This window comes from Anopheles merus, chromosome 3L (assembly GCF_017562075.2).
Source record: "Anopheles merus strain MAF chromosome 3L, AmerM5.1, whole genome shotgun sequence".
NCBI classification, from domain to species: domain Eukaryota; kingdom Metazoa; phylum Arthropoda; class Insecta; order Diptera; family Culicidae; genus Anopheles; species Anopheles merus.
In genome coordinates this window covers 1,595,977-1,617,727 of record NC_054085.1, presented here as the reverse complement: position 1 = coordinate 1,617,727, position 21,751 = coordinate 1,595,977, and the positions used below count along the sequence as shown (strand labels likewise).

General features: G+C 37.7%; 1 pseudogene; it reads left to right on the top strand.

Annotated features, from left to right (window-relative positions):
• Positions 1 to 5,460: 5,460 nt before the first annotated feature.
• Positions 5,461 to 21,751, top strand: part of LOC121598695 — a 23,999-nt pseudogene continuing 7,708 nt past the window's right edge.

The following is a 21,751-nucleotide window of genomic DNA, read 5'->3' as shown; positions in this document are numbered from 1 at the left end:
CTGTAATTGGTTCATTTTATTACTCGAACATCAATCACACTTTCTTTGAAATGAATCTTTAGATTCTATCTTTGTTTTTTAGCTTAATAAAAGTGTTAGTTAATTTAATTTTCTTAGCATGGTTCTAAAACCAATCTTAATATGTTGGGTGAGCGAATACAGGAACAACTCAGCAATATAATCACACAGCATAATACCTCGAGCCACCGATCTAATTAATTAATCGTTACTTTGTATCGAAACTCTCGCCTTAACGATTGAGCACTAAAAATGTTTATCGATGATATTTTTATTTTCTCCTCATGTTTAGCAGGAAATTTCACACCTATCAGTAAGCTAAATGTAACATTTCGCCATTAAATTGGCCATTTAACTTGGCCGTTCGCTTCCGTTTCGTTAAGATGAGGTTCTTTTCTGAAGCAATCTGTTGTATATAAGTCTGTCCTCGACATAAACTCCGGCTCCATGTAAGACAAGAATAGGTTGTTTGTACCATGAAACGATTATGATGTTCTTGGTACGGTCGTCTGAATAGGAATAGGAAACACGTACTTCCTTTTAGGAGCCAATGCATCTACTAAAACAGCCAATGCCAGATAAATGATTAAATGATGATGTGTAGGCCGATGACGGTTCGTACCGAGTGTTTTGTATATTCTTTTTTTTTGCCCTAATTCTGCCAACATCATCTAAACATAAGCAAACCCATTCAATGGGCTACAGCGATGAATGCTGGTAATGTATTCTATGAACGAGGAACACTTTTTCTTGAGGGAAATTAGTAACAAACAATTCAACTCATAAACAAGCTATTTGATTTTCCCTCGATAACATCATGTAGAATGAGGCGCAGAGGTAAAATTCGCTTTCATGTAGTGAAACCTACGCTGTCCAACCGAAAGGTTCATTGCAAACATGTGTAGCTGATATGTTGGGTGCGTGACGATGGGTGCATTTTGGGCAGTAGGACTGAAATATGCGCTGTGGGCAGGAAATTGAAAAGTCGACCCTTACCATACACACTCGACCTGACTGAAACATGCAAATGCAAGCAGAAATCAAATGCACACACATTTGCATAGCTCGGCATCGGTGAGAGCTTTCGATTGGGTCTTCGGGTCTTTGGGGCTGAGTGGTAAATAGAATTAAACCAAAAGTGCACTGAGCTGATGGTTGGCAACAATGGAACGGGTGCGATTTATTATTAAGCTTAACAAGAAAACGACACCAACCGCATCGTTTGGAAAGTGCTTGTATGCACCAGCATTATTGTGCAGGGCCAGCAGTACGGTGCAGCTTGGAAGCAAATCCTTCAGGACTCTTTCGCTGACTTGACCACGCCTGACCAGAAGGAAGCAACAGTGGAACCAGGGCGGGCCAATATTTGCTTCCTAACAGCTGAAACCTACGTACAGCAAGCAGAAGGTAATCCATGTATCCACAACCGATTTCTCTGTGGGGCAAATATAATGGTCAACATACAATCGACGTCGGCTTATTGCTTTCGTCTTAGCAATGTCGTGCGACCATTACCATAGGATTCGAAAGTCAACCTGTGGAGAAGAGTTTGCAAGGTGTGCACTGGTTTCGAATCTAAGCTAGTACAATGTGAGAAACTGTACGCCTTTAGCCGTAGAATTACGCCGGCCATACTCTTTCGGCCAGGTGCAAAATCCTTTGTATAGAATGAAATGTGACACATTTTGTTTTCAATTTCAGGGAAGGAAAAATGCTTGGATAGGATTTTTTATGTAGTTCTTCTGAATAGAGCCGATTATTTTTCTGAGATAGTGAAGTGCATAATTGATCGGTTTCTAACCATACTTATAAACCATGACGTCGTGTTTTGCAATCTAAATTGACGAATCTCCTGTAAATCAATACGGCAAACCGGTGATGATTATGATGATGAACAAAAATAATGAAATGCTGCGTCCACTGCAACACATGCGAATCGATAAACGGGGCCGAGAGTGGCGATGAGCCTTGCCAATTTAATAAAATCAACTTATATGGGAGAGGAAAAATGATAAAACTGACCAGCCGAGCACAGGAACAGCCGAAGGCCAGCTGAAACTTTATGTGTAGTTTTGTGGCGTTTTAATTCAATTTAAATAACGAGCTTTTCCAATTCTCCCTGTGGCAAAAATCCGTCTGGTTTAGCTAACGATATCCTTCCGGTGGTTCGCCAGCAGCACGTATCTAGCGTGCAAAAAACGAGCATGGGTGGAAGGGAAGCAACGAAAAACTGAGGTAGAATTTAAATAAAAGTTTAATTTATTTACTTCCATACCGCTTGATTTTTAGAACACGGCAACCGCCACTGGGCGGTTGCGGTTCGATATGGTCAGCTAAGCTTTCCATCCCGGTGGGGTTCTGGTTGATTCGATGTGAACTACCACTGACTTTGGCATACTTACAGTTACCATACACAGATAACAAACGGTTGCCCGGTTCACGAATTCACTAAAATAGATAGCAGCAAGTGAGCACTGCCCACGGAATGAGTGGTGGTTTCGTACAACAATGTGTCGTATAATGCTTAAAGCGGTTGATTAAAGAACACTCTTTTGTATAGTACAGTGATAATCCTATAGTTGAACGCTTTTTAGTTGGCATGCTTTGTAGTTGATCGCTCGATAGTTGGCTGACAGTTCAATTAAAAAGGATGCGTTTGTATGGAACAAGGTCCTTGAAAGAAAACAGGTCGAAGCGTTTAGAGTAAAATTACAGAAAGCCATGGGAAAATTTTGACAGTTAAAGTGAACATTGTTTATGTTTAGCGATGGACGTTGCTATGGAGTGAATGGAAGTTTTGTTCAGCATTTTGCACTCATTTCCTTTTAGAATATTATAATAATTAGCATCTAATTAGAATATTACATGGCTGATTCAATCCAAGGATCTCATTTATCATTCGTCGCTAGTTTATAAGAAAAGGACGGTATACATATTGTACCAGTGTGTGTCGATTGGATGTTTCATTTTACTCTCAGTGTTTAATTGAAAGTAACTAAGACTTCTTTTACCCACTTCGAACATGTTAAACTTTTCGTTTTTTCCAGCAGGACCGTTGTAAACGGTAGTGGTTTGTGGTCACGGAATGGCAAACAATGAAAAAGGTTATCAACGTTTCTGAACACAGAGTAGACTGCAATTACTTCTCCTTTATTCTCTAGAAGTGATTGACCGCAAGAAATTTAACCAATATAATCTTCCTAATAGTAAAATCGTCCACTTTTCCGCGTTAACTATTAGCCGTTTGTTTGTAAACACTTTTTCATGAAACTGTCAAAAGCGACCTGAAAATGGCAACCTAGCAACGGGCTTTGCATCGACCTGTTCTCCTTAATAGATCTTGGTATGGAAAACCGATTTTCTCATGGGTTGCCGAGAAAATTTTCAGATTTTTTTGTATGGAAACGAGCCAACTAAAAAGCATATATGTATTCAATAGTTGGCAGGGAAAAGAAGTTCAACCATTGAGTTCGGACTGTATTTCGAATAATTGGTGTTGAAACAGTTAACCCAACGTTGGTATGGAAACATTCTCAAGAATGAAACCTTTAACGTACTTGATACAAAGGATAATCGTAAAGTACATCTTCTCTTAGCAGCTTTATCAAGTGACTTTAGTCTGACTGATAGAAACAGTAACGCAGCAAACGTGATTTATGACCTACTATCGCAGATAGCACCGAATACCTGGCGGTTGATTCTAGCTACTACTACGGCGTGAACTTTGCTGCTGATGATGATCCATTTTGCTCTCAAAAGTTTAGCGCATTTAAGTTCGTTTAGCATTTTGGGTGAGACCAGCGTGAGCAGCGACGGCAAGTCCGCTTCTAATGATGGCGATGAATTTAATTACCACCCAAATGAACTTCTCGCTGGGCCACATTAATCTAAATAAAGTGCATAAATCTCAGACTCGCAGTATAAAATAGTTCAGCTGTTATCTATTTCACTTTCACTGACCTTGCAGCACGGGTGAAAGTTAGTTCTAGAACTGCAACTGTCTAGAGTCGCAAACAAGATTTCGAATTCAAAAACTATCAAATATAATGTTTACATTAACCAGCTACTGATTAAAGTTACATGATTTTCTATGATAAAGTGTTGAATACTTGAATCATTCTTAAGCATTGCACCACGAGGCAAGTCTTATCTTCTTGTAGCAAGCCACAGGTACAGGACAAATCTTCTCGATTCCATTAGATTAAATCGAACGGACTGTCGAGCATGTCGTAGTTGCCGTCTCTGTTGTGCTGACTTCTTTGGTCTACTTTTTACAACCCATGTCAAAGTTATCCGACAAGCTGAAGATAGAGGCATGAGTCGGCAGCTTGCCATCGTCTTCAAGCCGATTCTCGCACGACCCAGCTTACCTACTGGACTGTGAAAATATGTTAATTTAATTCTGCACGTTCCTACCTTGCATTTCTGTTGCTGATTGTGGGGATTCCGTTTCCTATACAACAAATACCAAACCATAAGAGAATGTAAGATATAAGGAGTTCCAAGTTGTGCTTACATGTGCTTATGCTTTTCATAGATATCTCCGTTTTTGTTTTATTAGTTATTTTTAAAAGTATTCCTGGATCCTGCACAGGCACATGTACACAAGTTACAATAGTTAAATGACCCATTGGTTTCCAAATTTTACAAAAAAAAATCGTTGCTTCAGAGATTATGTAGATGATTATTTTTATACAAAATCAATCATATCTAGACTTTTATATAAGCGGATCATATAAGCTGACCGTATGTTGAAGCCACAGGCTAGCTCCAAAGGGAGAAGTGAGGAAAAGGAAGATTTATAAAAAGCCCTCGGAATTAATAGGTGATCCAAAGAGAACAGCACTACCTTCTTCTTTCCACTCACTCACAAAATCTATTTTTGATCTGAGTAAGACGTAGCTTCTACACGCTCATCAACGCCATCTCCCTCCTTCATTCCTACTTTCTATCGCCATGCTAAAATTTACGGTAAGCTCGAACTCTCCATGGCTCTACAATATTCTTGATTGTTTTAACGTATTTAGTATGACTGTAATTGTACTGTTATTGATTTTGTGTTTTACAAACTTGTATGGCGAGATCATGCAAACGATTCAGTGCAAGATTGTTATCACCATGTACTACATTAACCAGTCAATCATCCAGTCAACTAAACCGTACACATTTTCAAACACCTCATACTTCGAAGGCTAGCACAGTGTTATTTGTAGCTATTCATTCTCAACCAGCTTGTTATTCTTATTCTCGATGCCAACAATCCTGCCAAGCGTTTCTGTCAGCTGTAAGGAATTCATTATTCTATCTTCCCCTTAACGAACAGACAATCATGCGCACTGCTTCAATCAGTTCCAGTCCACACGAGATCCAGCAATGTTATTGTGGCTGTATTATCCCCTCCACTCGCTTTGCCGAGCGTAAAACACTTCCAATTGAAACCGATTAGACTTCGTTGGTCAGTGTCGCGTTGTTCTCGGTTTGGAACGGTTCTGAACAGTTGCTGGTCGCAAGGATACACACATCTGTTTACCGTCTGGCTTGTACGATAGCTTCAGTTTGGTTGGTTGAATGAAGAAGAGTTTTCAATTCGCAAAGCTAAAAAGTGCTTTTCAATCGATTTTTGTGATTATTTGTACGGCAACAGAACGCAAATAATATTGTTTGCGCAATATCGTCCCAATTTTCCCAAGCAGGGAAAGTTATGTTTGTACGATGAATAGTGCAACTTAACATTATGTCTGTTTTTTAGCCAGTTTTTATTTAAAGTGACGAATAATACAGTGTGTCTATGAATTGTGTATTTGCAAAAAATCAGCAAAAGCAATCCTTTATTAGGATTTATTTTATATTTTCAGCACGAGTGTGTGAAACCGTCTTTGGGAAATATATCTCTTCAACCCGTGCACTAGAGCAAATGGAAGTAGTGTGTGAAAATTTAGGAAAAAGCGAATACTGCCAATTGAAGTGTGTGTGTGATCTTCCACTACAGCTTGCTAAAGTAAAAAGTGAATTCCAAATGAATGTTTACAGTTGCTTGCCTTAGTCAAACCAGCGTCAGTGGAAGCGTTTTCACGACCGCTCGTTTCGTTTCATACTTCTTTCTTTGAGTGTGGAAAATCGCCTGCTGGCCAGGAGAAGCATTGCTCCATTTTCCATCCGGAATAGCGCACATACACATACATATGGTATTTTGATGTCATCGCCGTAAACGTCATTGCTGTTCAGTTGCTCCTTCGGTTGTGTTTTCCAGCATTGTGGTCCATTGCCGTGAACGGTAGTGTCCTTTCGAGTGACGTAGAGAGAGAGAGAGAGAGAGAGAGAGAGAGAGAGAGAGAGAGAGAGAGAGAGAGAGAGAGAGAGAGAGAGTCTGTCGGGTTGGAGCGCTTCGGGGGGACTAGTGCCCGTTTGATACCTCGTGCCACGGTGCCAGTCCCGTACGATTAGCATTCGAGTGTCCGTGCGTGCGGGTGGTAGCCAGTGCTAGCAGGGTACAAAAATATGTTGTGCCAAGAATCGAAAAGAGTTGTGAATAATTTACACAGGTCGCGAAAAGTATGGATAAAAGCTCTGTTCATTATACTTGTGCTGAATGCGCATGTGCTTGTTGTGACATCGCAGCAGCAGCAGCAGCAGCAGCAGCAGCACCAACACCAACATCAGCAGCATCAACAGCAGCAACAACAGCAGCAGCTTTTGCCCACAAACCTGCCATCACCGCAAAAACGAGGTAAACACTCATTTTTCCTCACTTGACGCACATTCCCGCCGCCAAACACCACATCATCACACTGCTGTCAGGATGCTTACCCAAGGCGGTAAGCCAAGTGTGTTTGCTCGTTGGTTAAAAGGAAAACGCTCGTGTGAAAATTCCGGGCTTTTCCGACCCGCACCGAACGGTCGTAGTCGTACGGGTTGGCTTTGACACACATTTTAAGCGTTCAGGAGAAGCGCTGTTTGAAGTATGCATACACACTGATTGTTCGCTGTACCGCATGTGTTTGGGTTTGTGCGTGCGTATGTATTCTTTTGCATTTTATACCGGGCGGGGGAATCAAAGAGCAGAGCCTTTCCGACTGATATGGAGCATTTTTAAATAAAAATTAACCCCAGCAAGCTAAAGCGAAAGGAAAGGCGTAAAAACAGTATCGCAGCAGCAAAAAAGACAATCAGGCATTATAAAAACTCCATCTCCGCTGCTCGGTTGTTTCCAATTGCCGCCATGAAATGTGTTCGAAGACTGAAAAGTGTTCGAGCAACTATACACGAAACGGGCTAGCGCAGGGAAAGAGCGACTCCACGGGTTGGCTTGCACTGCATCAACGTTATGAATGTGAATGAACCTTTCTTCTATGGCCGTGAGCACTTTTTTTTCACCACCTGATGAAAAGTGTAGTTTTTGTTGTGTACTCCCGTTATTTTCGCTTCTTTACTACATCGTCCGAGAAGAATATGTTCGTATGCAAATCAAAGTGCTGTCAAGAGAAAATTTTGATGAGACATACCCCCACCCATCGGTGGCGGTTTCTGTGGGAAAGGCACTCAAAAACGCCTTTAAAGCACACGATGTACGGTGTGAGGAGGATACGGCGTTTCTGCCTTGCTATTACGATTCTCTTTTATTTTTTTTACGTTGACCATAAGGAAGAGATTTTTTTTGTTTAATGAACAGCAACAAGTTATGTTGCGGCTTGAAGCATAAGTATCGCTTTCATCCGATTTACACACTTTTAAGTTTGTATAACTTTAGATGGGACAAGTATGACCAGTTCCAAACTGTTATGCTTAGTTGTTTAATGAGCACAGCAACCATGACTTTATGAATGGTACATACGATAGAGTATTTTATGCAAACAAATATCGAAAGGGTTTACGGGTAAAAGAGTTTGTCCATCATAACCAGTGTGAGTGAAACCATAAATTGGTTGGTTAATTTAATTTGGTATACTAGGCCAGAAATTGGTATCGATTGGTAACATATGTTTATTAGGCTATGCTTCTTTTTATTGGCTCAACAACCTACCTACAACCTCAACAATGCTGGCCTATACATGCTTTGGAGACTTATAAAGTACTATGTAACTAGAGAGTCGTTGGTCCTCTTTAAGCCCACGTTACAGCTCCAGAGAAATTCATCGTGAAATTTTGAGTTTTTATGAATATTCTCTGATATTCTTTCTTATATATTTCATTAAATAATAATCAGAATATGGCTTATTGTACACCAAAAGAAATGATATTCAATTCTTCAACTATTTAAGCTATAAAACATGTTGAATTGTTTAATTGTTTAATTGTTTATTAATCGTTCAATGGATAACAATGGATCCGTGTGAATGTTCTTAAGTCTAATATTAGTTTATGATAAGTAGAAAGATCATCTTAACAATTCGTTTCTAAGGCTGTTTTTAAAGGATTGCACTGAGGTTCCAAAATCAAACAAATGACGAACTTCATTAAACACCCTAATCATGGAGTTGAGGGGGTCTCTAGATCCATATCCAGTTCGACTACGGTTCAGGGCAAGTAACCGACGAGAACGAAGCTGAACAGCAGGCGCGTAAAAGTTTAACTGCTGGAGCAGGGATGAACAGTCGGTGTTACTTTGAAGTAAACCAGCCACAAACAGTTGTTGCGCGGTACGGCGTCTGATGTGGAGCGGTTGCAGTCCGAGAAGCTGAAGTCGCGTTTCATAAGGTGGTAACTGACTGCCAGGTGGCAAAGGTAACAAGCGTGTTGCGTATCGGGATAAGCGACGCTGTATCGATTCCATTCTCTCAGAAAGTCTTTGGGTTGAGGGCTTCCAGACAACACAGGCGTATTCGAGTACCGGGCGGATAATACCGCAGTATAATGCTTTGATGCAGACTGGGTGTTTGAAATCTCTTGTTATCCGAAACAACATGCCAAGCAATTGATTACCTCGGGTAATCACCTCATCCGTTTGCTGGCCAAATGACAGCTTTGAATCAAGTATGACTCTGAGATCTCTCATAGCATTAGAGATCCTTCATAGAATTAATACATTACATGCATTTCTTTGCGATTCCCACATACTGATTAATATTCAATGAAATATAGCAAAAAAAAAACAAAATTTCACGTTCAATTTCATGCGACGTCTAAAGCGACCTTTATGACGGAACGGCCTATATGAGGTTTGAACTGTTGACAACTGTATCGCGCAACCGTCCCTTATTCTTAGTTTATGTAAGGCAGATTATATAGCTCACATTATATACCTGGACATGTCGTTGTTCTAAAACATAGCAGGTCGTGTTAACGTATATTTGACACACTTATTTGCACTATTATTTTGTTATGTTATGAACTGTTAAAAAATATCAACAACTAAACATAGATCCATTGTGCTTTGACAGATACAATGGTGGCAAAAGTATTTTCCTAAGATAATAAATTCAAGGAATTTTGTGAGATAGTTTATATTCTCAAACCCTTTACTAAACGGCACCAAATATCAAACCCTCGTCAACGGTAAATTCAATTAAAGCTTTTCGATCTCGCACCGCACGCTGTTGGACCGCACGTTGATGGTTCGTTTCTCTCTCTCTCTCTCTCTCTCTCTCTCTCTCTCTCTCTCTCACACTTTCTTTGTCGGACTTTCGCTTAGTCCATATGTGATTGGCTGTCGTCCGCCAGAAAGCTGATATTTTATTTTCGTCGGGAGTTTTTAACCAATTTTCTTTGCTTCTCTATGAGACAGGAATCGCAACCAGTTTTCAGTTCGTCTATGTTGATATAGCTTTGAAGTCGAAGAGGAAAGAGGAAACAAAAAAGGAAAAGTCAATCCAGATAGCCATTGGGTCAATGGAAGGGACCGAAATAGAAGCCAATATTGACTACGCACAGTTATCTGGCAGACCGTACGGTTAGAGAAATAGTAGAAGGATTCCAACTAGTGCAAAATGCCCGGTATATTGGTTGGTTGATGTGCTGTAAATGGAAGAGGCGTATTTTTTCTTTTATTTATGATATGCACACTCTAACGAGAATGTGACTATGATTGAGGAATTTAAAACACGTTTGAAATCGTACTTGAAAGTGAAATGGCATCCTAAAGGTGTTGTTAGGACACATTGCATCGCAATACAGGTTTTTAAATAATTAGACAGCTGTCTGTTGAATACGGATCTCAATCGTTGGTAGAAAACGTTGCTACCTACGCTTTTGTAGAGGTTTCGTACGTTTCTAAACGAGCGAAGCACTTTTTACCGACTCCGTATGCTAGGTGTCGTGTTGATAATTCATGGAAAATGCTTAAGATAAAAACGGTTGGTATCCCTCAAGCGATGCGTGCAAGTAGTGGCGGTTTTAGATCATCTTTCTAAAAGTGAACAAAAGAGATAGGGAGATCAACCATTGCTAGGCATGAAACAAAGCTACTGTGCATCTCCATCGAAAGTGTCATAACGTATGATAAGCGTATGCTAATTTTATTCATCTTAAGCACTGCCGAAACATCTCGTTCCACGTTTGTTGCAGGTTGCTGGGAAAAAAACATTGTTGTTTCAGAGTATCCAGGACTCTCCCAACCTTCTTGTTTCTCGTTGCTTTGAAAGGTTACGACCGTAGAACAGTGTATAGCATACAAAATTCCCAAAACGTACGTGATTTGAACCCGTACAAAATTATGCTAATACTAAATCCGTGTTTGAGCACACCCTTTTGAACATTCGTAGTTTTATACTGTTTCAGTTTTTAATTGAAGTTTTAGATTCAAATTTTAATCATAAAACATTTGTTTTAATCATCACTTTTATAAGTTTTAACTATACAAATAACTTTAGATTATCTAATCTATTCTATCTCTTCTTCTATCTTCTATTCTATCTTCTATCTCTAATCTATAATTATACCACATAAGATATCAAATATAGTAAGTATAGCTAAAACATTATTTTAGTCAGAAGTATAGTAAAATAATGGCCCTCCAAAATAAACAAAACTGTAGTTTTTCGCTAGTTTATCATACATTTATCATAAATTACCGATTATGACCCCGTAATTGTGTTGCAGCCGGTCTCATGGTACAGTCGTCAACTCGTACGACTTAACAACATGCCCGTCATGGGTTCAAGCCCCAAATAGACCGTGCCGCCATACGTAGGACTGACTATCCTGCTATGGGGGGAAATCAATAAGTCACTGAAAGCCAACCCCACAAGTGGGTTGGCAGGCCTTGACCGGCATCGGTTGTTGAGCCAAAGAAGAAGAAGAATTGTGTTGCAACGGGATGTTTAACAGTCCACATTTGTAAGAAAGATTATATGTCTATGAAAGGATGCTCAGCTCTAATGAAATGTTAAGTATTTCCAATAGAAACTGGGCTTTTGCGTGTCATTAGGTAGTAACTACTGATATCTGTTCATAAAAACTACTTATATGTGATATAAAACGCAACAACAAGATATACAAGATGTATGAGATACCGGTCTCATGATACAGTCGTCAACTCGTACAACTTAACAACATGCCCGTCATGGGTTCAAGCCCCAACCAGACCGTGTCGCTATACGTAGGACAGACTATCCTGCATACGGGAGGGGGGGGGGGGGTAATCCAAAAGTCACTTAAAGCCAACTCCACAAGTGGTACAGGCAGGCCTTTACCGACAACGGTTGTTGAGCCAAAAAGAAGAAGAAGAATGAGATACAATGGATAAACAACATAAATTTGCACAAAATACATCCGTATTTCGATGTAATACCATTGTATAAATTCAAAATAAGGGCGTTTTACTTCAAAATCAGCGAAGAAAAGAAAGGAAAATCAAACGAGATTTAAATGGTCTGAACATATCGTTAACATAATTTGATTTACAACAACGTTGGTTTGTTTGGTTTTGTAGCGACTGTTATTTATTTTAGTTTTTTTTTATATTTATTGAAAACAAGCAAGAAGTAGTCATAATGTTGATTTGAAAACCTTCAACAATATCTGAAGCCAACTCACAGTAACAAGGCCAATCAATGGAAGAAATTGATCTTAAGTAGGTAATTTGTGTCGTTTTAAGACCTACATGACCAGCAGAGTCATCCTCAGCGTCTGTTCAGTTGAAAAGATTAGCAGTTGACAATAAGCTCGTGTGTAAATAAATCTTGATTCTATTTTATTTCAAGTACAATTTAGTGCTCTTAAAACATTGTTTTATAAAATGGTTAACCACACACTAGCAGCAAAATTGTTGCTAGCTTCAGTTATAATATCTTTTTAAAATCTCTACTCTAGGTATGTTGCTGGACCTTTATGAAGAAATAATTTTATTCCGTCATCAAGGCCGTCGTTGAAGGAAAGAAGCTAAACAGACAGAAAACAATCAATATTCCAAATGTATCTATCGTTACACGTTCAACAGTTAGTAATACATAGTATAACCATATTTGTTATAACAGCCTGTTTAAACGAATCTCAAAATGATCGTTTTAGCTTTTCTGTAAATAGTCACCAATAAAATCGCAACCATCAACTATTTACCAACATCCTTTCAAAGACGATTTTAAAGAATGATAGCCTGGTGTGTTACGCCAGTAGTAGTTCAGGTTTACCTGACTGTTTTCCATGTACAAGGTACAAGGCATTCAAGTCAACTAAGCGTATCGCTTATTTTTATTGCGCCAAATAAGCCCAAAGGGAGAACTTGGCCACGATACGCAGCTACGTGACATTTTCCAAGTGAAAAATATTGGACACCAAAGAGAATTTTGTGACTGTGCCGCCGTTTGGACAGCACTACATGTCTCCATGTTACAGCTTTGGACCATGGAATAAGAAGATTTTTAACCATCTATAAAACTGTGATTTCAATCATATTTCATGCATCATGTAACGAATCAAAATAAACGTGCAAACTTACACAACTTGGATAACAAATTCTCTTTCTTAAAAGAAATATTTCTTTATACGAAATGTATTTGTTTATTTACTATTTTTTTTATTCAGTAGGAACGGCTTCAACCATATTGCTATTTATGTATTAATATAACTTATACATTAGTTTGCAATCATTTTCTAATTCTAAATGACTTAAGACTGGTTTTGTTTATTTTATCGTTTTCCTGAGCGTGGAACAGTGTGTTGAAGAAATGTATCGCATCCTCCTCCTCCTTCTCCTCTACTCCTCAACGATTGAGTTTTCTAGTTTCACCTTTTTTACTTAACTATGCAAAGGATCTATCAAAATACTCGTAAACAGAGCAATACAGAGCTCCACCACTTTGCTAGATTTATCTTTTGAAATTTTGAAAGACCACATAATCCAGCAAGGTACAAAATTGGTAATTCCTATTATTAAAATTGTTTGCAAAGATTCATCAATTAAAAATCGGGAACAGCGTCCGCAAAAGTTTGAATAGTTCAAACAACAAAGCAAGCGCCATATCTCTTCTTTATCGCCTTTCACGCGATATCATCTCCTCCCAAGACGCATGATTATTGGAATATTGTTGGTGATATTGTAGAGGGTGGTACAAAGGCTATTATGAATGAATAATTATCGAGACAAACGTATATTTTGTAACTATCAAAGTGCTTTACCAACAAGTAATGCCTTCTCAGAGAAATTAATAACTAATTCCTTTTAAACAAAAACCTTTGACAATCGTTGAATTCGTTGTAAAAAAGAACAGTTTGCAATCGTCGTGCTAGTAAAAACAACAGTAATATTAGTTACAATGTTCGTGTAACGGGAAATTTAATATTGAGTTCGAAAATTATCTTACTTTTTAGAAACCTATCCTGGATGAGAACGGTTCCATAATTTATATACTTCCGGTGCTTTTTATTGTTCCCACACTTTTTTATCTAATCAATTATAATTTTTTCTTTTTGAATGAAATTACTTGCTATTCTTCTTCTTCTTTAGCATAACAACCGCTGTCGGTCAAGGCCTGCGAGTACCCACTAGTGAAGTGAGCTTGGCTTTCAGTGACTTATTACTACCATAGCAGGATAGTCAGTTCTACGTATGGGTCTATTCGGGACTTGAACCCATGACGGGAATGTTGTTACGTTGTACGAGTTGACGACTGTACCACCAGACCGGTCACTTGCTATTAGTGTGGTAAAAATCAACTATATTAATAGTAAACCGTAACATAAAAGACTTTCCGTAGCTTGAGTCAGAGTCGTTTGAGTTAGGCAATGCAAATGATTGATAATGATAGTCCTGTGTTTAGTTAGGTATTTCAAACAGGAGACGAATCGAATGTCTAACACGCATCATAATACAAAATCAACATTTTTGACACTTTTTCTCTAACACATAATTTCCCTTAATGAATAATTCGTCATTCTACAACAATTGTTAGGCCAAAAAGAAGAAGAACAGATAATACAAAAAAAAAACATAGTAAAATCAAGATTTATATCACTGTTCACTGTGGCCACGGCAGAACCCGGAGACGTTCCTTGAAGCACTGAATGAAATGTTAAAGTCGAAGCGATCCGAAACAGTGTTGAAACAGTATTCAATAATAAATTCCACCTCACCTTTAAAAATAAGGCTAACTCTTTCGCGGGCCGGATTGAATGTTTCGGCGGACTTTGCCGACCGCTGCCATAAGGTATTCTTTTTTTTAGCGTAACGATCTACATGGTCATGTCAGGATATACTAAATTTCAAGACTTATTATTTCAAGAGACAATTACCATGCAGCCGTATAGTCAGTCTTTGCCACGGGAGACAATTTATACGAGGTTTGAACCCATGACGGGCATTTAATTAAGTCGTTTGAGTTGACGACTGTATCTTGGGTTCGTCAAAAGCATCATCATCGACAAAACATTTTCATTAACAATATACACAGTGTATTGAATTCAATAAGTGCAATTTCATTATTTTTCGAAAACAATATGATTAATAAATATAATGATTTTGTGGCATGTGAAGCCGAATCAACAAATTAAATACCCATTACAAATTCATAAACGAACAGATGAACCTCCATGCGTGGAATTTACTTTTCTTATATGGTTAAACAAACTAATATAACCTACTAAAAATGGTGCATTACTTTTTTTTTAATTTATCAGAGAAATACTCAGTTGTAGGTAAAAGTGAAAAATATTGAGCTATAAAATTTTTACTCCTAATTATGCATGAGGTTCCACAAACCATGTAGTGCTCAAACACAAAACGCATTTCTATGTATAATGATATTTTACCTTAGGAATCTACGTTTTACGTTACATTTTTTCCTCGCTAAAATTTAACAATTATGCATTAAACTTAACTTATTAAACTAAAATTAAGTTACTAAACTTAACTTATGAGTTAAACTTCAACTTAATGAAACCTACATTTCTTAAAGAAATGTACAACCACATGCCAACATTTGTGCAATACTGCTTTATCTACAGCTTACCACACGTAAGAAGAAGGTATAACCATGCAAGAATGATACGACTTATACGAATCTCCGACCGGTTAGTAGAGGTCACCAACACGATGCAATGCAGTGTGACGTGTTACTTCACATCCTCACCTGTGCAATGTAAAGATACCTGTGTCTCCATTATGAGTGTGTCCTTGTGTTTTCAAAGCAGTTGCGGTTGAATGATGAAAAAATAATTAACGAGAGCACTGCATTCACTCGGAAAAGTAATCTAGTGCATCGTGGCAGGATACACCACGCGCATGATTCGCTGCTTGATGTCCTTCTATGAACGCAGCAATCTCTTTTGTAGATAACGGTCATGCACAGATGAAAACTGTTGTGCTGCCATGTAACTTTGCTTTTTGTTTCATTATGATCTACTGCCCTCTACTTTTTGTTCGTGTAGTATAAAAACAAGAAAGCCCGAAAGGATAGATTGCGGTGGTAGTGGTGATAGAGAATCTGTTTCTTCTGTGTTTTGTCCACTTCACTGCATTGCAATTATTTTGGTTTGGGAGATAATGTTTACTATGAGATCGTGACGCCTTCTGTTTTACTTTCATAGCATTACTGTACAGACGTTTCAGAGAGCAGGTGTTGAAAATTTATTTAAGATTTATTACAGAGTATTAAAAATGGAATTTTTAATACTATTTTGTATACTAACTGGATTGTGTGAACACAAATGAAAAAATTGGTTGTAAAGGTGTAAAGTAAATATCTGTAAATATTTGATATGTTTATCGTTATTTTGTATATCTTTCAATTAGGGTTCATTCGAATCAATTCTCGGATTTAATAGCATGTGCAGGGATTTTCATTGTTCTTCATTCGATTCGAACATAAAAATTGAACATATTTCTTCAGGTATAGGTATTATTTGCAGTACGGTATGCTCGATCCATTCGATTTCGCAGTATGACACTCGATACATATGAATTTCAGTATACGATTATTTTTACTTGAACCATTTTGATTGCTTCATGTATTTTTAAGTTATTCTTGTAATTTTTGGTAATATTTTATGTACAAAGTTAGTAAAACATTTTTTAACACTTTGACGGCCGCGCACACCACTGTGGTGCGATGAAATAAAGTATCGCTTGATAGCCGAGCACACCCCAGTGGTGCGATGCCGTTTTCGCTGCGCGCAGGATATTTAATTGATAATTGTTCATTATTTAACCTCTCCAAATTACTCACAACAGAGTAGAACAAAATAACACACAGGTTTAGAAAGAAAATATCAAAGCGATGCACCAACAAAACGAGCCGGCGACACGCGCATTTTTTAGAACAATAGCTACGGCGCCTTTCGAAGAAACGAGAGCGAATCATGCGGCCGTCAAAGTGTTAACAGACATTTTTATCAAACTTAAGCAAAACTTATTTTCATCAATTTGATTTCAATTCCTTTCAATTTAAGTATAAGTGAAACAACATTTATGATACAGGGTTTTCCACGATTTATTGGTTGGTTCCCATAATTTTTTGGTTGCTTCCCATATTTTTTTGGTGTGTTCCTATGATATTTTGAGCATTTCCCAGATTTTTTTCGTTCAACTGTATTGATATCCAATCAGACGATACAATAATTTATAGTAACGAATCAAAAATCTATGAGATACGGTGAATAAATCGTGAGACAAGCCCAAAAAAATAGGAACCGACCAATAAATCGCGGGAAACCCTGTAAGAGAAAAATTGAAGAACAAGTGATTTAGTTTATTAATTATTTGTCGGTCTTACTCAGGTCTACAAAAGTGTTTTACTTATACATATACACTTATGATTAAAATTATTAAATAATAGACAATTTCACGCCACGAAGCATCAAAAATTATCCAAATCAACATGGGAGATACATACAAATACTGTTTATGTGTGTGATTATGTCCAACGGACACCCAATACGGTATGATGATATTCGCGAAAATTCCATATATATCACATGCTCACACATTATGTTAAAATATTCTCCGTGAAATAGGTTGTTTGTATATATATACTTCTCATCTAATATTACGATGTGACACGGCTGTGTATCTGAACAGACGATTATTTATAAAAAATAACAAAAATATAAAACCAGCATAGGGTAATGTACCAATAGTGGTGCAATTTGTAGAGGTACAGATGTATTTTAATGGATTTAAAGTGTGAGGAAGGACAATTTCGTAATATTTTAACACATAACAGTTGGAATATGTTTTATCTTCGCAATCACAACCATTTTTACCATGAAATACATAATTTTTACGAAAAAATACATATTTTTGTGACTGCTTCGTTGTACCTATAATGGTGGTATGGTTCCTATAGTCGTCGTATTGTGTTCCTATAGTGGTGGTAAACAAAGATGCCTTAAAAACAATGTATAATATCAATGGAACTTATTTTTGAAGCTGTTTTCGTATGAATAGCAAGGATTACTCCGATAATAATGATTTCTTGAATTCGTAATTTCGTAATTTGATCGTAAAAAATGAATGAATTTGATTGATGAAAATATTGACTAAAGTACTGAATAACACCTGTCGTCAACCCATACCCAGGAGAGTTTGCTTGATTTGAAGTCGATTTTCACTCAGCCAAATAAGCGAATTTTGGCCTTTGTTCGGTAAATTACTCACAGAAAACTCATTTTTGTTGTTTATTTGAATGAAAACAGTACGACATGTCAAAAATGTCGTCGAAAAAATCTAACATTACATGTTTTTATTGATTTTAGAACTAGGACCACTATAGGAACATGTCTGTTTGGTGTACCTATAATGGCACTATCGCAAAAAAACTCAAAAATACGTAAACATAGTCAAAAGCCAATGAATTAGAATAAAACAAAATCATTTGATAACAATTATGTTAAAAAACTAATAATTGCGTTGTTATGTGGTCATTTAGAACGTTAACAAAATTATGAGTATCGTTATGAAATCCTAAGGATTTTGGAAAAATGTTGATACCTTTTACAAAATAATGGATTTTTCGGTAACTAAGAAACGGAATGGCCTCATTTCATTTTTTAAATCCTTTGTAAAAGGCTAGAGAACATTTCACACTAACGTAGATAACTTAACTTCTGTTAATTTAACGTATGAGACACATTTTAGTGCAATATCACCACTATTAGTACTAGCATCACTATATCGTACGTTTACCCTACTGCTTTTTAGTAATAATTGTTTTATTATTTATTTTTTTATTTCTATTATTAATTATTTTTAAAATTTTATTCTTTAAACAATAGCATATGCATAAATTTATTATTTAATCCTTGAACAATTTTAAATTTCACTAGTGTTGTTTAGCATCAATATTAGTGAGTGATGATCAAGTTTAAATCAATTATTGGCAAGGTCGGTTCCATGATACAGTCAAATTGCAAGAGCTTATAGTAAAGAAACCATGGCTGTAAGCCATGGTTCAAGCCTTATATGAACTAAGCTCACCTTCAGGACAATAGACAATAGATACACTATTCAGTCACATATAGTACAAACCATTGATGGTTCAGTTTAGATGGTTTAGCTAGCTTCTAAAAAGAAGAAAAAGATTTACTTGGGTAACTCCTGCAATAACTTACAATAAAATTAACTATTGCACTAACCTTTGAAGTCTAGTGTTAAATTATGTTCTAAATTTAATAAAAAATTAAAATGTGTACCATTTTCAGTGTTATATTTTTTTCTTCATGTGTAACCAACACCTACATTCTAAATAACAAATAAATTTATCGTTCCCTAAGGAAATTTTATGTCAAGACGCTGGCGTTACTAAATGCACGAGAGAATCCAAGTTAATTTTTCAGCACCAACAAGTTCGTTAACCAACTTTGTGTTACGCCCCACAAATTCATGAAGCGCTACAAATCATTGCACCCTACAGGCGCTGCTTGTCGAACGGGGCGCGTTGGCGACCAGGCTAAACGTGAAAGACCATGCGCCTCCATTATAACGCGAGTGTCTTTGGTTCAGTACAAATTTCATCCCATCAACTTCCCTTTTGTTCTTACCGCTTGTACTTTTTACAAGAATCCTTCTCACGTCTCCGCTGCTTTAGATTGTTTCTCTCTGCTCAATTCGCATGTGGCACCGTCCGAATTTAAGGATCACGTATATATCGGCCGTTTGTGTATGATTTATACTTCCTGTTATTATTAATACGTTCATAAAAAGGCGAAACATAATTTGGGCTGGTAATTAAATTATATGAAACACAGAAGGGAACAGCAACATAGTGGTGGTGCACATGGCATCTGTGCTTCGCTGTGCTGCTCGCTTGCGGCAAGTGTGGACTCCCAAATCCCTAGTGAAATATGGTTTTCCGGTTGCGGAATCTGCTCCTCATCGGATATTCATTGCCTGCTGGAGTGCCCGTTTAGGGAACGTGTCCTGAAGCGAAATCTAAGCTAACCTGAGCGTTGGAAAAATTCGTCGTTTCACACTAACTTCTAGATTGTTCTAACACTGCGGTCTGTGTAGCGAGTAAAGTACAAATTTCGGACCAAAGGGAACACGTGACGTGATTCAAAGTCGGAAAAAGCCATTCGTTTCTTATACAGAACCAGGAGTTTGAGATGGCAAATTTATCACAAAACGTGGTTTCCTAACCACGCCTAATTTAAGACAATATTGAACTTCTAAAAGTGTGAAGCACATGCTTTCAAATGTTAGTGTTGTAGATTCAGGCTACGTGCAATAATGCAATTATGATCGCCTTTGAAAATTTTAAATGACCATTGAGGCAATCTGAAGCTCCGACAAAAGAGTCTAATGATTGCTCTTGTGTATGTCTTTAATTTTTATACAGTTTTTTTTGTATAACTATGGTCCAACTGTGATTCATGGTGAATCGTCTTTATTTTTATGTTTTTTTATATCATACATAATTGTTTATTTTAATTACGTCGTTATTAATTCATGAAAATTGGAGTTTATATTTTTATCGTATTTCAACGGCACATCCAAAAGTATGACCGTACAGTTTTATATTTGGAAGTAAAATACTCTTATTGGGCCGGTCTGGTGGTACAGTCGTCACTCGTACGACGTAACAACATACCCGTCATGGATGGGTTCAAGTCCCGAATAGACCGTGCCCCATACGTAGGACTGACTATCCTGCTATGGTAACAATAAGTCACTGAAAGCCAAGCTCACTTCACTAGTGGGTACAGGAAAGCCTTGACCGACAGCGGTTGTTGTGCCAAAGAAGAAAAAGAAGAAGAATATTCTTAAGGCCGGGCTTACATTGATCGTACCCACAAGTGTAATTTCGATTTCACTAGCGCATCTGGAGGCGCGCTGACGAAGCATTTTGCCAAACAATTTGGAGCCGCTTCAGAAAATCGTTATTTTTCCTTGTTTTTACTTCAACTGACTGGAAAAGCTTTGTAATTGATAGATAAATATGTGTGCAAGTAGTTCAGAAGTCTCCGAATCAAAAAACGGTGTAAAAACTAATTAATTTGAGATTCAACACGACCCTTCCCCCGACGACCAAAAAAAGCTTCCACCAGCCGCCCCAGATGCGCTAGTGAAAATCGAAATTACACTTGCGAGTACGATAAATGTAGCCCGCCTTTATACCATTGAATTGTACTCCTAAATTACATTACTGTGCCACACACTGTGTCTTATATCCAAATTAATAGGGTTGTATACATTTAATTTTTTTTCTTTTAGCCGGTAACACTGCCGACGGTGCCAAAGACCATTGCAACAAAACTGTTGACATCTACGAGGATATTTCTTCAGAAGTTACAAACCTTAATCGAAACCGACCACTCACATGCTGGTATCGGTTTCGCAGCTTCCGGGGTGACACCCGCGATTGGGTGCTACGGTTGAATTTCAAAAAAGTTCAAAGTAGGAACCCTACTTAATGCGACACACTGCGATGGAGGCTACTTACAGGTGCGATTGTTTACTAAACAAACTAATCGACACCTTTCTTTTGACTTTTCTGTAAAATCCTTTTCTGCCCAAAAGAGTTATGTCGTTCAAAGCAGATTTCATTTTCGTTCTAAAACCTGCGTACCAAACAACAATTTCGTTCCCCAATTTGGGGCAACTAAATAACCCAACCACTGCTAGGAAAGGTACATCTTCTCATTACATACATAGTTGAACGGGAAAAAAAACAACCGGAACCGATGAATTGGCAGCTCGGAGCGACGATTTGGCTTCGTTCAGGAAATGAATTTTCATCCAATGGGTTGTACATTATTTATTCGTTCAGCAACTTGTCACGTACGCCAACGGCAACATCCGATTACTCCGTCCAATTAACTTGCATCGTTCGTTTTCGTGCAACACGACCAATCGAATGGTGGAATT